Here is a 13,094-nt window from a genome sequence, read left to right as displayed (position 1 = left end):
ACTGCGAGCACTAGGTGTTCAGTTTTCAGCTCTTAGTAGTTTTTTTTGCTTTTTGCCAGTCTCTTTTTTTTTTTTCCACTACTATGAGGTCATTATAAACACAGGCTACTAAGTGCACAAATATCTCAAGTCGTGCAGATCTGCTCGGCAAATGTGTAGGAGGACATGAAGCCGTGTCATAGTTTGTTCTCTGTGCTTTTATGCTCCCGTGGGAAATGCAACACGACTGCATGCCATGTAAGCAACTGCAGTTCTTTTTGAATGGTTCATCTCCATCATTCGTTGAATTCTCAAAATCAGAGAAATTACAATAATTCCTATTACTGATACATTCCTTCACCTAAAGGGAAATATAAATTAGGAATTAAAGGATTCCCTGTGAGTGACACTAAGCAGTACTATTAATTGTCCTCATTCAAAGCAAAGCAGGCAGGGATTTCAGGCCCATATCCAGCAAAACCCACAGCAGAAAGAGGCTTCAAAAGCAAGGTGGAGAAAGCTCTACCTTCACTATATGTGAAAAAAAAAGAAGTAAAATTCTGTTCTGGAGTAACTGAGCAATGTTGATTGTTTGATGAGTAGAGAGAGCTTCTACTATGGCACCTGTATTTGCACAACTATGTAAGACAATACCTTTCATCACATTGAGTAAATATTTTATGAAAATAAGTCCTCTAAAGACATCTCTAAAGCAGGAGAAGAAATATCCTCACACATTTATTTCAAATAAACGTGAAAAACTAAAACAACATCTAGCACAATGAACCATGAATGATTGAGATAACTAAAGGCTCGCTCCATTAATGTACTCCCCAAACCCATCACCTTCTGCTCATCTCTGGAGTGTAACTGGTTTCACACAGCATCTATGAATCAAGTCATTGTTAAAAAGATGAGTATGCCACTCCACAGCTAAGTGCAGGGCAGATAGAAGCAATTCTCCATATATTTTATGCAATCCTGCTGGCTCTGGAAGAGTAGCCAATGGTTTTTGAACTCTGAAGATTTGAAGAGTGTTGAAGAAAAGAAATCTCAGCAGCACTTCCTAAAGCAAAGACCAGTGCTGTCATCTTTAGTCCAAGTTTCTATGCCTTCCACTGTTAAGTATAATTGTGTATGAATTTTTCACCCCATGACTGGCTACACTTCATTTGTAATATATAGAGTCCTACTGAAGAGAGAGGGAGGAAGAGAAAGACACAGAAAGGAAAAAAGCTATAGAGAAAAGGGAATTGGGTCTCCATTGGTTTGAAATAATCTTTTGGCTGTAGCTGGCCACCAGAATACACTTTGAAATGCATCTGACTCCTCTGAAGCAAAGCCTGCCAAGAACACAACTAACATTTCATATTAATAAAACAAATCTTTTTTCATGGAGTCTTATTTTAAAATGTTTATGATCTAAACATTGTGTTTTAAGACTTGCCAATTCCGTTCACAATAGTATCAACTTCTACACCACACTAAGAGCCAAAAGTAAATACCCTGAGGTAACAGAAGAACTAAAAAGAATAGCACTATCAAAAGTCTAGAAAAGATACTATTTGATTTAAACCTTACCCATTGCTTCCAAAACATAAAACAGGATTTAAGTCACGTAATTCTCATTAAAGTAAAAAAAGGAGTTAATCAAGAATTTAAGACTTGATCCTGCTCCCAAGGAAATCAATAGGAATTTGGCTATTCAATTCAGTCTTTCTCTCTGCTTGGTCTGGGGAAAATATTCACCTGTTGACTTTCAGAATCAATCAACTACTAAACTTGAGCCACTAAACTAAGGTGGCTTCCCTTTGTTGTTTTTTTTTTTACCATCACAACAAAAATACCGTAACTGCTTATAAGAATCTGGTACTCACGTAATTGAGCATTTTTTTCCAAATATTTGCTTCAGAGTGCCTGACCATTCTCATTTATTCCAAAAATTCTGTTTCACATTAACAGTTCTAGCTTTAAAATTCTTCAAAGATATGAAGCATAATGCACTAAGAGAATTTCTGCTCACATTTAATAGGCACAATGGTAACATGCATACTATGCACACATGTGCACTCAATGAAATCCTAGCATAAGAATGAGAGCATAAGAATATGAGATTTAATAAAATAAAATCCAGAACATCTTCCTTAAGTGAAAAGTTGCCTTCTTTGACAGGTAGGCTTTCATTCACATGGCAGTTTCCATATTTAGTTTGGCTTGGTTACAACTCTATACTTACTAAGAACTCACTGTGGATGAGAGGACTCACACACCACTAGGTTGCTCACCTTTACAGAACATGAAGGTGCCTTGCTGCTAAAGTGCACTGGTGGGCATAGGGAAAAGACACAAGATTCACAGGATCACAGAATCAGGGAATATGAGGTCAGAAAGGACCTCAAGGATCATCTGGTCCAACCTTGGATAAAAGCATAGGCCAGCCAAGATGCCCCAGCACCCTGTCTAGCTGGGTGTTAAAAATGACCAGTGTTGGGGAAGAATACTGGGAATACTGCTGGGGAAGAACAGCTGAATTTGTAATTATTAGACTATTCCTATCAATTATAGGTCTTTCATCTTAAGCCTGTGACAGTAGTATTCACCAAATCGTGGTGGAAAAGAAACAAACAAACAAACAAAAACAAAACAAACCACAAAAACCAAACCAACCAAACAAAAAACACAAAAAACCCACCAAAAAACAAAAAACCCTTTCACATATTCAAGAGATACAAGACAAGAGATACAGAATACTCCATAAATGGGAAGAAACACTTTGCTAAACTTTTCCATTGCAGGTACCACCTTCTCAAACAACAGAGAACAGGGCAGAAGTTTACAGAGTCCAGCCCAGCCAGACTAGTTAAGGGACCTGAGTCTCTTGAATGCACACCTTAAAGCTCTCAAACAATTGGATGAACACATTGGCTTGTCCTTCTACAGCTACTTTTTCAGTAGAGACACACATACTATAGAAACCACTTGAGGGTTTGCAGTCTATTTTCAAGGATTGGGAAACATTGCTCTGCTGTATATTCCCCTTCATCACCTCAGTACTTAATAACAAGTAACTAAAAAGTGTTACCATTAATGAGCTGAAATGTTCACAACTGCAGATGATAAAAACTGCCATATTTGGAACATATTCATTTCAGCAGTCTCATATATTATTAACAGCCTTTACAGTTGCTTGTTCCTAGTAGCAAGCTTCTAGCTTCTTCCAAACAAAAACTGAAAAAAACTGGTTTTTTCAGAAATCTCACTTTTTTGCTGTTTAATAAATATAAAACAACAGGTTTTATGAAACCAAGCAGTAGTTTTCACCAGAGAAATGTAGGTGGCATAGGGAAGAACCTTTTCTTACTTGCTGCACAGTACCATAGAGGAACAGTTAACACTTACTTACAACGTGATTTAAAGAAATAATAATTTCTCTCATGTGAAGGGCATCAGATAACAGCATTTAGCATTCATCTGTCAATTTTCAGAAGTAAAGTTCTCTTACACTTCCTCTTCTCTTGATTCAAATTACTTACCCTGCACTCATCACTGCAATTTTATCACCAGTCTATCATCTGAGATAATGACAACACATTCTTTTAGCATGAGATCTTGTAGTATGGCATATTGCTACTTTGCTGTGTTCATGCTGATGTTTTAATTCAGAACAGGAGAGTATTTTTTGAGCAAATCTGCTGTGCTTTGGTCTGCACAACAGAGAGAAGTTTGAGTGCACAAACGGGATTCCTTTCACATGAAACTAAAGCGCAGTCCAAGGACCCAAATGCTGTGTTTCAGTTTTTCTGTCTACATGACCAGAGCACATCCATACCCAAAACACACCAAAACATGGCAGCCAAGGACTCTGCACCAAATGCTTCACCCCTATCACACTGTGCTGCTTGCTGAGACAGATGCAGCTCACTCCACCACTCCCTGTGCCCGTCCTGGAGTGCTCCCAGAAAAGCCTCACAGTTACAGTCACCCTGAGAGATGAAGGGACACGTCATGGTGCTCACCCTTCAGATTGTTTTCTGGGCTGTATACCATCCACTGCAGTGAGCAGGAGCCTTTCTACTGCTCTGATGTACAAACAGAGTAGGACTGGGCGTTCAGCACTGTCACACTTGCTACAGTACTCCAGGGAGCCAAAGGCAAGACGGCAGATTATTTAATTTTTAAAGCAACTCCTAAAGGAGAAGTAAAGGAATATCTGGGCTGCTAGTTTGCTGTGCATGCTGAAGAGACTAAAACCACCAGTAAAATAGAAGCTCAGGGCCAGTGGTCCAGGATTCTGTCTAGATGAAGAAAGTGACTGCTGACTACATACCAGAAAAGAGTCATATCAAGAAGAAAGATCAGATGTTGCAAGTCTTTACTTGCCTTCCACTCATACCAGCTTTCAACAGATTTTTTTGCTGAATAAAGAGGACAAATTTGATCCCTCCACAATGTCATGGGAAAGATTTACTGTGTATTTTCTCCTCTGAGGAAAATAATAAATTACTATCGTGAGATACAAAAATTGCTTTCCAGTAAAAAAGAAATCTTGACTCACTCCATGCTAACCGGAAAAATAATCATCATCAAAAATGCTAGTTCTTCTCTAAGGAGATGTTAATGAGTGGGAACTTTTACTAATAAAATGAGCAGAGGAGGAATATAGAGCAAAGTGCAACAGTACTGACACTACATTTGTGTATGTGCACACATATGCATATTGCTTTAAGGTGAGCATTAAGAAGACAACAGCTATGGTAAAGTGATTAGCAGCTGTATATGAACAGTCACCTCTTCCAGCCTGTGGCTTCCCTGGGAGCTCTGGGCATCCAGATATGTGTCAGCAGAGTGCTCACAGAGATGTGGAGAAGCTAAAAGCAGCTGCTTCACAGGCCTAATCCATATTCTTTTTTTTTTTTTTTCAGTATCTTAATTAGCACTTAGAACTGGGGGCTGGGAGGGCATTGTTTTTTAAATTGACCATATAACTGACGATAGACAACACCATGTGAAACATCCCTTAGTGCACCTGGGATATAACTGAGCCAGCATCTTGCTGGAGGCAGGGGCAGATTCCAGATCACTTTGCTTGATGGTAAAACCTGTGCCTGATGCAAAGTCTATAGAAATAACTGGAAAGAATTGCAATGGGCTTTGATTGTTTGCTGAAATAAATAGCAATGAGGAACAGGAAAAAAAAATCAAATCTGTTTCTGTACATGAAGATGACCTGATAATTAAACAGCAAGTGAAGAGATGTGTGAAAAAAAATAATGACTTGGAGAGTACTTTCTGCATTTTTTTTCTCCCATGACAGATCTGTTTAAAATTATGCACAGGTAACAAAACAAATTTAAATTCGCTTAATTGCTTCACGTATTTTTTTTAAATCAGTTTTTTCACAAGGATTACAAGTTCCATGATTTTTGTAAAAATCATGACTTCTTTTATCTGCTTAGATATATCAGAAACAACTTACAGGTAATTTTCCCCTGCAACACACAGAGGCTTGAAACCACTCTTATTTTAACCTCATTTAATTTCAAATTTATTTTCTCAATGAGGCAGCAAAACAGCAAAACCCAAAGCACTAGAATATCCTTGGGGAATGTACTCCAGATGAAACCCGAGACAGCTAGCTAATGGAAAGGGCTTTTTTGCTTTTGTTTAATATTTTATTTATCTATTTGTTTGTTGTAATGGTTGGTTAGTGGGTTTTAACCCAAATTTCCAAGGACACTTCAGATTTGAATTCGTTCTGCCATCTTTTACTTTTCGTTTTGACATAGAACTGCCCTCCCTTTCCCCATCACTGTAGGCCATTTCAAAAATGGATGAGGAAAAGGAAACAATGAGCAGAGCAGAACATTGCAGGTTACCAGCACTAAGGGAACAAAAGGTAACAAGTCAGATGCCCCTTAGATATGGGCAATCTCTTATTCTTCTCTACAGCAGGAAACAGAGTCAGAGCTCTGGGGAGCAGCCTCGAAGGAAGGCTACTTTTCCTGCTGCTGCCATGAGGGATTGCCAACCTTAAACCAGACAGTCACAGAGTTTAAGAGGATCAAAGTTCACTCCAGACCTTCTGAAAAGGACAAATGATAATTCAATGAGTTCTTTTTCAAATATGGAAGACTGGCTTTGCTTTTGTTTTCAAAGTAAAAGAAAACTTGTATTAAATTTTATTTTTCATAAGCCTGAAGAAAATAAGATTTTTCTTCATTTTTATTGGCAGAAAAATTCTCTCATCTCCTATCCCAAGCAGCACTGCTCTGTCTGCTGAGGAGTATCTTAGAGGCAAGTTCTTAATTTTAGAGTGTGACGGGCATCCTTCCAACCTCTAGAGCTACCCTCTGCTTACTTTTATTGTAACATAATATACTGTTATGAATAATAACCTCGACCTAGTTTCCTGCAGCGTTGAATGTGTGCAGTGTACCAGCAAAAGGAATTTGCTTTTCATTGTCTCATTTTCTCTTTTTGTCTCATCTGAAGGAAGGGAAGTGGGTACACAATTCTTTGTGGATATTTCAGCACAGACACACGGGAAGGGGGAAGTAAACAACAAGTGTGCCTGCAGTAGCACATCCATATACAAGAAATTATGGATGACATAAATAAGAATAGGAAACTAGGAAATTTTTCACAGAAACAGGAGGGACATTATGACAACAAATCCCAGCATTCCAGTGGTGGCATCTTTGACTCCACTAACATGCTCCACACCATGTAAACCATGCTTTTTCTCTGAAATGGCTTTCTGTTTTTTTTAACTTTCTTTTTCCTAGTCAATAAAGAACCATTTCATTCACATTATTGCCCTCAGAGATTAAAGAAGTTTTTGCATAGTATGATGAAGACAGCAATTTGTTTTTAGGCATAAGGTTGTGCCCACATTCTCAGCCTTCAGAAAACATAACAAAACAAAACCCACCCAAAAAATTGTTTCAGTGACTAAAATGACACGAAGATCTTAAGCGCAGTGTGAAGGATGATATCCAGAATAAACTCCAGAAAACAGGCTTGAGACGTGCACAAATTTAGCTCACCACCTTCCATAGAAGCTGAAAGCAGCACTTTCAAACTCTTCTTCTGTCTGCATGCCATTAAGAGAAGGCAGCAGTGACTGCATCAGGCAGCAAGGCATTCAGGGCATGGAAGCTGGCCCACTCCCAGAGATCCCTTCAGAGAAGAAATCTGGATGCAGAAGGACGTGCTCCTCTGGGCAGTAGTGTGAAACAGGCACACAAACTCAAGCAATCAGGATTGGGCAATGATAGCAACAGATGTTATTTTTCCTCCCTAGAAAATATGAAAATGCCTTATCTAGGTTCAGCTGACAAGTATAAACATAACAAAGGGTTTATTTTGGTTTCATTTTCTTTCTCTTTGCAGAGCTTACAATTCTGCAATTTCACTCAAATTTTCACTAAGCTCTAGTCTTTGAGATCAGAAACAGCAATGCTCTTCTGCTCCCCAGCTCCTATTCCTCTCATTCAAGAGCGAGCTGACTGTGAGCTGACTGCTCAGCAAAAGCAAATCTGGGAAAAGAACTGGAGAAAACAGAGGGCAATGAATTCGCAGACTCAGCCCAATTCTTTGCTTCTAGACATCGGTGTTTTTACAATACTACTGCCACTCGCTGAGAGAGGAGTCCCTACAGACAAGGGGGTGGTGAGGAGGAGTTTGGGCAATTCAAACTGGTGAGACACACCAAGAGCAGAGAGACCCCCAGCCACCCACACCTCTCCTTCCCAACTCACAAGCACACAGCTTTCAGCACCCCCTGCCAAGCCAGGAGAGACACCAGTCACACACTTTGCCACCTGAAAATCTGCTCTCCTGCACGCCTGGAACATCTGCGGGATTTCAGTACCACTGTCTGGGAACAAGAGCCACAGGTGAGTATTACGGATCTGTGCTTTGATCATGACGTGTGGAACAGCAGCAGTGAAGCCACTAGAAGTACCCAGCCAAGTTTCATGGGGATCCAGCTCTGTGATTGTTTTTAGTTTCATCTATAACAGACTGCAGGATTAGATTCAGTGTACTAGGAGATCATTTCCCAACACTTAATTAGTATGCCACAAATAGCATGAGCACTATCAACAAATTAAAGAAATCACTGGGTTGCCTAATAATTTCCATTTTTAAAAGCACTCCATGCTTTTTATCTGTGTGCTTTAAAGAGTTTACAAATAGTCTGCTCTTTCCACAGTTACAGGCTTAATTAGGAGTATTAAGAGTAATCTCTCCCCATTTAGTTTGCTTGGCTGAGTCCAAGCCAAAATAATCAAAAAAAGCACTGAAATCTTTGCCATTCTCACATGCTATTAGATGATAAGAGTATTTTCACACTTACTTCAAGTGTGGCTATTTTGTCCTCACTGGAATGTGTTTGAGTGCTTCATTAGGATTTTAAGAGTCATGCCTTTTGAGTGAATACCGAAGAGAATGATGAGCAGTAATAATTTTCTACTGAGCAGGGATTTTCATTTTATAGAAATCATGGGTTGTTTAGATGTGTGACTCTCAAATGCATTCTTAAATCATGTGTTTTATTTATTCACGTGCTGCTTCATTAGAAGTGATATTACATCAGGCCTAATAGAAAAAGAACAAACATTTTATTGTTTCCTTCTTTTCAAAGATGCACGGCCAACAGCAACACTTCAAAGCTGCCACCACAGCTGGCAAGTTTCCCCAGTCCAAGCAGGTCTGAAGAACTGGAAGGTCCCACAGTGGGACTAGTATATCAAGTGATGGAACACAGGTGCAGTATTAGAGAATAAGCAGTTTATAAAGCATCTCCAAGGGTGTATTAAAAAACTTATTGGAAAAATTCTTGTTCTTCTCAAAATAATACACAACAAAAATGCTACAGTTCAAGAGAACTTTTCTAAAGGATATTGGCCCACTTCCTAAAACTGTCTCACCCCAAACGTTTCACTGCATCAATTTTAGAAAACTAATGCCCTGAATATACAAATCTGGGCACCTTGGCAACATTTTCCACAAAGCATACAAGCTACTAAAACTTCTTGTCTTTCCCAGCTGAAATGCATTGAGTATTTTTTATGTAGTTGCAAATGTGAGCTATTCACAGCATTAGGGAATACTGAACCTGTTACATTCTGAAATGAAAGCAAAGACACAAAGGAGAGAAAAAAATATTTGATAGGAAAATGGGCTGGAAAGTAGAAAAGAGATATTTCTAACAAAGAACAAGTCATACATAAAAACATTGACTTTTATTGAAAAGAGACATGAATGTAAATGTTTGCATTAAATCTAAACTTAGTTTAGATCTAAATTAATCTGAACTTCAGTCATTCACTTTTTATCTGGATTTCTTTGAATACACTTTGCATGAGGGAAAAAAAAATTCACAGTCTAAAATCTTCATACCACCCTATCTAACTACTAATCCAGAAAGGAAATTCAGTGGTGGAAATAATACTAATGCTAATAAATACTAATACTAACACTACTAATAATAAATTCTGTATCAACATTTCAGTGCATTTGTTTTGTACAGCCATTGAATGTAAAGTAGTAAGACTTCAACAGGAGTCTCAGTAATGTTTCATCCAGCTTTAAGAATTATATTTTCAGGATGGATTTCCTCAAGTTTTTACACTTTTGCCATCATCACTATATCTGCATAGGACAGAAGGACAAAATGATGCCTGACTGGTTCTGCTCATGGGGGAAGAGAGCTCCAGAAAAAAAGAGAGCAGAGGGCTCCATGTACTATTGAAAAAAGCATATGGAGATGCAAGAGGGACTCGCTTCAAAAGGATGCTGCAATTGTTGGTGCTCGCAGATGTTTACCTTATAACATCTGGTCTCTGAAATCAAGCAAGACAATACTGAAATACAGTCAAGATCTCACACCTCACTCCATCTCAGAGAAAACCTGAAAAGCTCCATCATTAGGCACATTTATCCATAGCTAGATATGCACTCACTGGCACACCTGTGGAGGTTTGGTGATTAAAACTGTATCACCAGGACAAACACTTAGAAAATTTAAAGTAAAGAAACAAAGCAGTTCTAGGACATGTAATCCCCTCAGAAAATTCAGACACCTGAAACCTCACAAGAATCAAAGGTTTTGGTTTCTTGAGTGTCAATTTTATAGTAATGCCATTCATTCTTAACAAAATAGCAACAAACAATAAAAGGGTCAGTGGATGGCTTGGCAAATATCCAATACAGCAAAGCTTCCAAGCTACTGGTCAGGCTAGAAAAGCTGTGAGCAAAAGCAAATACTATTTAACAGATTTTGGAGGTCTCTGTGAAACAGTCTCTGACTGCTGCCAAATTTTGTTAAATGTTATTTTTACTATCAACTGTGTACACCAGAAAAGGCACCTCAAGCAGGCAGCAAATGTCACTGCCCAACCTAACACAACCATTTTATGATCCAAACATTTGGGATTTTTACAATGGGGAAACTTATTCACTATTTAACATTTATTCAAATTCACCTTATATCTTCTAGAATTTGAATGAACCACGTTGCTAGTAAGTCTTTACTGTTACTTGCCCTTTACAGAAAAATAATTGCGTGTTACTGGCCACATCTTCAATCTACAGAAGACTGAACTGCACTCCCTCATTTTCTCTTTCTGGGCTCCTCAGCCCACCCTAATATTTCACCTCTACAGCGGGAGGGCCAATTTGGGCTCTTCATGACCCTGACTTGAAGAACTAGTTATGTCAAGAACAACAAAAAGTCAACATTTCTGAGGAAAGCAAGGCCAGATTTTCAGATTAAAAACACATGGGAATCCCAATAATAGTCCACAAATGTAAAAGGAAATCCCCCACACCACTTAGATTGGATAGGCAGATAGAGAGACAGAGGAGATATTTATTTTATAAATATCAACCCAATTCTCCACCTCTTTCCAAGAACAAAGATTACAGTGTCAAAGTCCCTGTACTAGGTCAGCCCCACCACCAAGTATTCATTGCAGTTGTGGAAGAAGAGCTGTATTCAAACTGCTCAAGAACTTTAATTCTCTCTCAAGTGATAAAAACTGGGCACACTCCACTGTAAGGGGAAGAAATCCAAACAGAAAATAAACAAGCCCCTTAAAAACTACTTCTGAACAAAAAAAAAGGAGAAGAAACAATCTTAGAGGTTATTAATGTGACTTATTTTCTCATCGGGCATTATTTCACATTACTTGAGATTTTAAAGCAATTTCTAGCTTTAAATAAATACTGCTTCAGTCAAAATTATGTACAGAATTAAAGATTAGTTCACGAGAGAGATTATAGACTTTGAGTAGATTTTTTCCCATTAGTGCCTCATAATGCAGCAATTGTTGAATTAGTAATACATTTGTCAAACCTAGTAAGCAATTACAGTTAATACATATAAAACAAATTGCTACTCCATTTCAGCATGTGAATAGCGAAAGTTTGGCATGAGGTTCTAATTATCTACTTAATGTGAGTCATGCCAAAACCAGTGGGACAAATCGTATCTTAACTCCCAATGTGACCCTATTGAACCCAGCTTCTCTGCATCACAGCACCAGTCCCAAAAGCAGAGTGTCCAGCAGGACTTGTCCAGATGCCTATGGACACCAAAAGTCAAAGGGTGAGGGTGGGAGCTGCCAGATAATGCAACAAGCCAGCTCAAGTGATTCCTCTAAGGGGGTCAAACCTCGACCAGGAAAAACTAATGGCTTCTTTTCTACACCACAGTGAAGAAATAAATACATACACTATGTCAGAAATAATAGCCCATATTCCATACAGGAAAACCTGGCACAAACCAATCACTTTGTGCTGATAGGTTTTTGCACATGAACTATGGACCCTGAGAGATGCTAGACAGCCCGACCTCCTACTGGCTCTCTTTTTACAATGAAGAAAAGACAGGTTGACACTGGAGATGAGGGGGGTTTTTTTAAATCCTTTTAAATAATTCAGGGCTTCATCTCTTGCACAGCTGCTCTTAGCAGTTTCCGTGGAGTGATGCAGGAGCTGTGAGCAGAATTATTTCTTAGCTTTGAGAGCTGCGTGTAACTTCCTATTACATTGTATGCTGAAAAGTATGCTTTAAACCAATACAAATACTGATATTCACAGGAGACAATGAAAAATTAAAAGTATAAAGAGGAAAATAAAGAGTCAGTTTAATGTGTTGCCATCTCACATGTCAAAGGGAAGCCAAGAAACAAATTCCGCCCTTTGATTTATGAACAAGCTCATCAGAGATCTAAACCATTGCTCTTAAGACATCTTACATTTTGTGCATTCCTATGCCAAGAATTCAATACTCTCCATTTTCTTTCTAAATTCAAGGAAAATATCTTTCCTGGGGGATTTGCTGGCACCAGCACCGTCTAAGGGCCAGGAAATGGTGGGGTCCAGCTGAGCTGAGAGCTGTGTAAAACCAGAAGTACACAGTGATTGCCTTAAAAAATGCAATCCAGACAGGATACAAAAGCTGAAGAAAATGCTAAAATTCAGTATTTAAGGATGGGCTAAGAGAAAAGGAGACTCTAGGCTATACTGAACTGAGGCACAACACTGAATTATGACACTCAGTTACATTCTTCTGCAGCTTCTCATCTTTCCTCAGACAGGAGGAAATTTCTCTTTAGGTAGCTCACAAGGGAGAGAGATACTGTCCATTTCCTCTTGTATCAGGCCAACAAATGCACACATTTCTCAAATCTTCTCTCTTATTCTTTCATCTTTAAAGCTGGCCTAACAGAATGGCTGTGGATGATGGCTGTGTCCTGGAGAAACTCCTCCAGGAGCTCAAATCTTGTCTAAAAGTGAGAAAATTAACAAATAATGACTTCTTGATTTACTGCACAGCACATCTCTTCCTCTCTCCATGAAATTTCCCCATTAGTACTGGAAGTCACTGAAGAGAAATTTTTTCTCTTCAATTTCCACTGACATTTTAAACCTCTGTGTACCTAAAACATTGGAAATGTCCTGAGAGTCTTTGGAGTGAGCCACTGGGAGAAGAGTGGATTTGCCAAGCAATGGTATCAGGACTATAAGATTATGAGACTAAACATATTTTTATTCAATTTCAAGAGATTCTTTCAGTGTCTACAGAAAGGTGCCACAAAAATACT

General features: G+C 38.7%; 1 protein-coding gene across 8 annotated transcripts in view; it reads right to left on the bottom strand.

Moving 5' to 3' along the window:
* The window catches only part of PIEZO2 (piezo type mechanosensitive ion channel component 2), a 283,367-nt gene that overhangs the window by 149,582 nt on the left and 120,691 nt on the right, over positions 1 to 13,094 (bottom strand). The gene's annotated exons all lie outside the window — the stretch shown is intronic.

The sequence above is a fragment of the Sturnus vulgaris genome, chromosome 1 (assembly GCF_052056855.1).
Source record: "Sturnus vulgaris isolate bStuVul1 chromosome 1, bStuVul1.hap1, whole genome shotgun sequence".
NCBI lineage: Eukaryota > Metazoa > Chordata > Aves > Passeriformes > Sturnidae > Sturnus > Sturnus vulgaris.
This window is presented reverse-complemented; position numbering and strand designations above follow the sequence as displayed.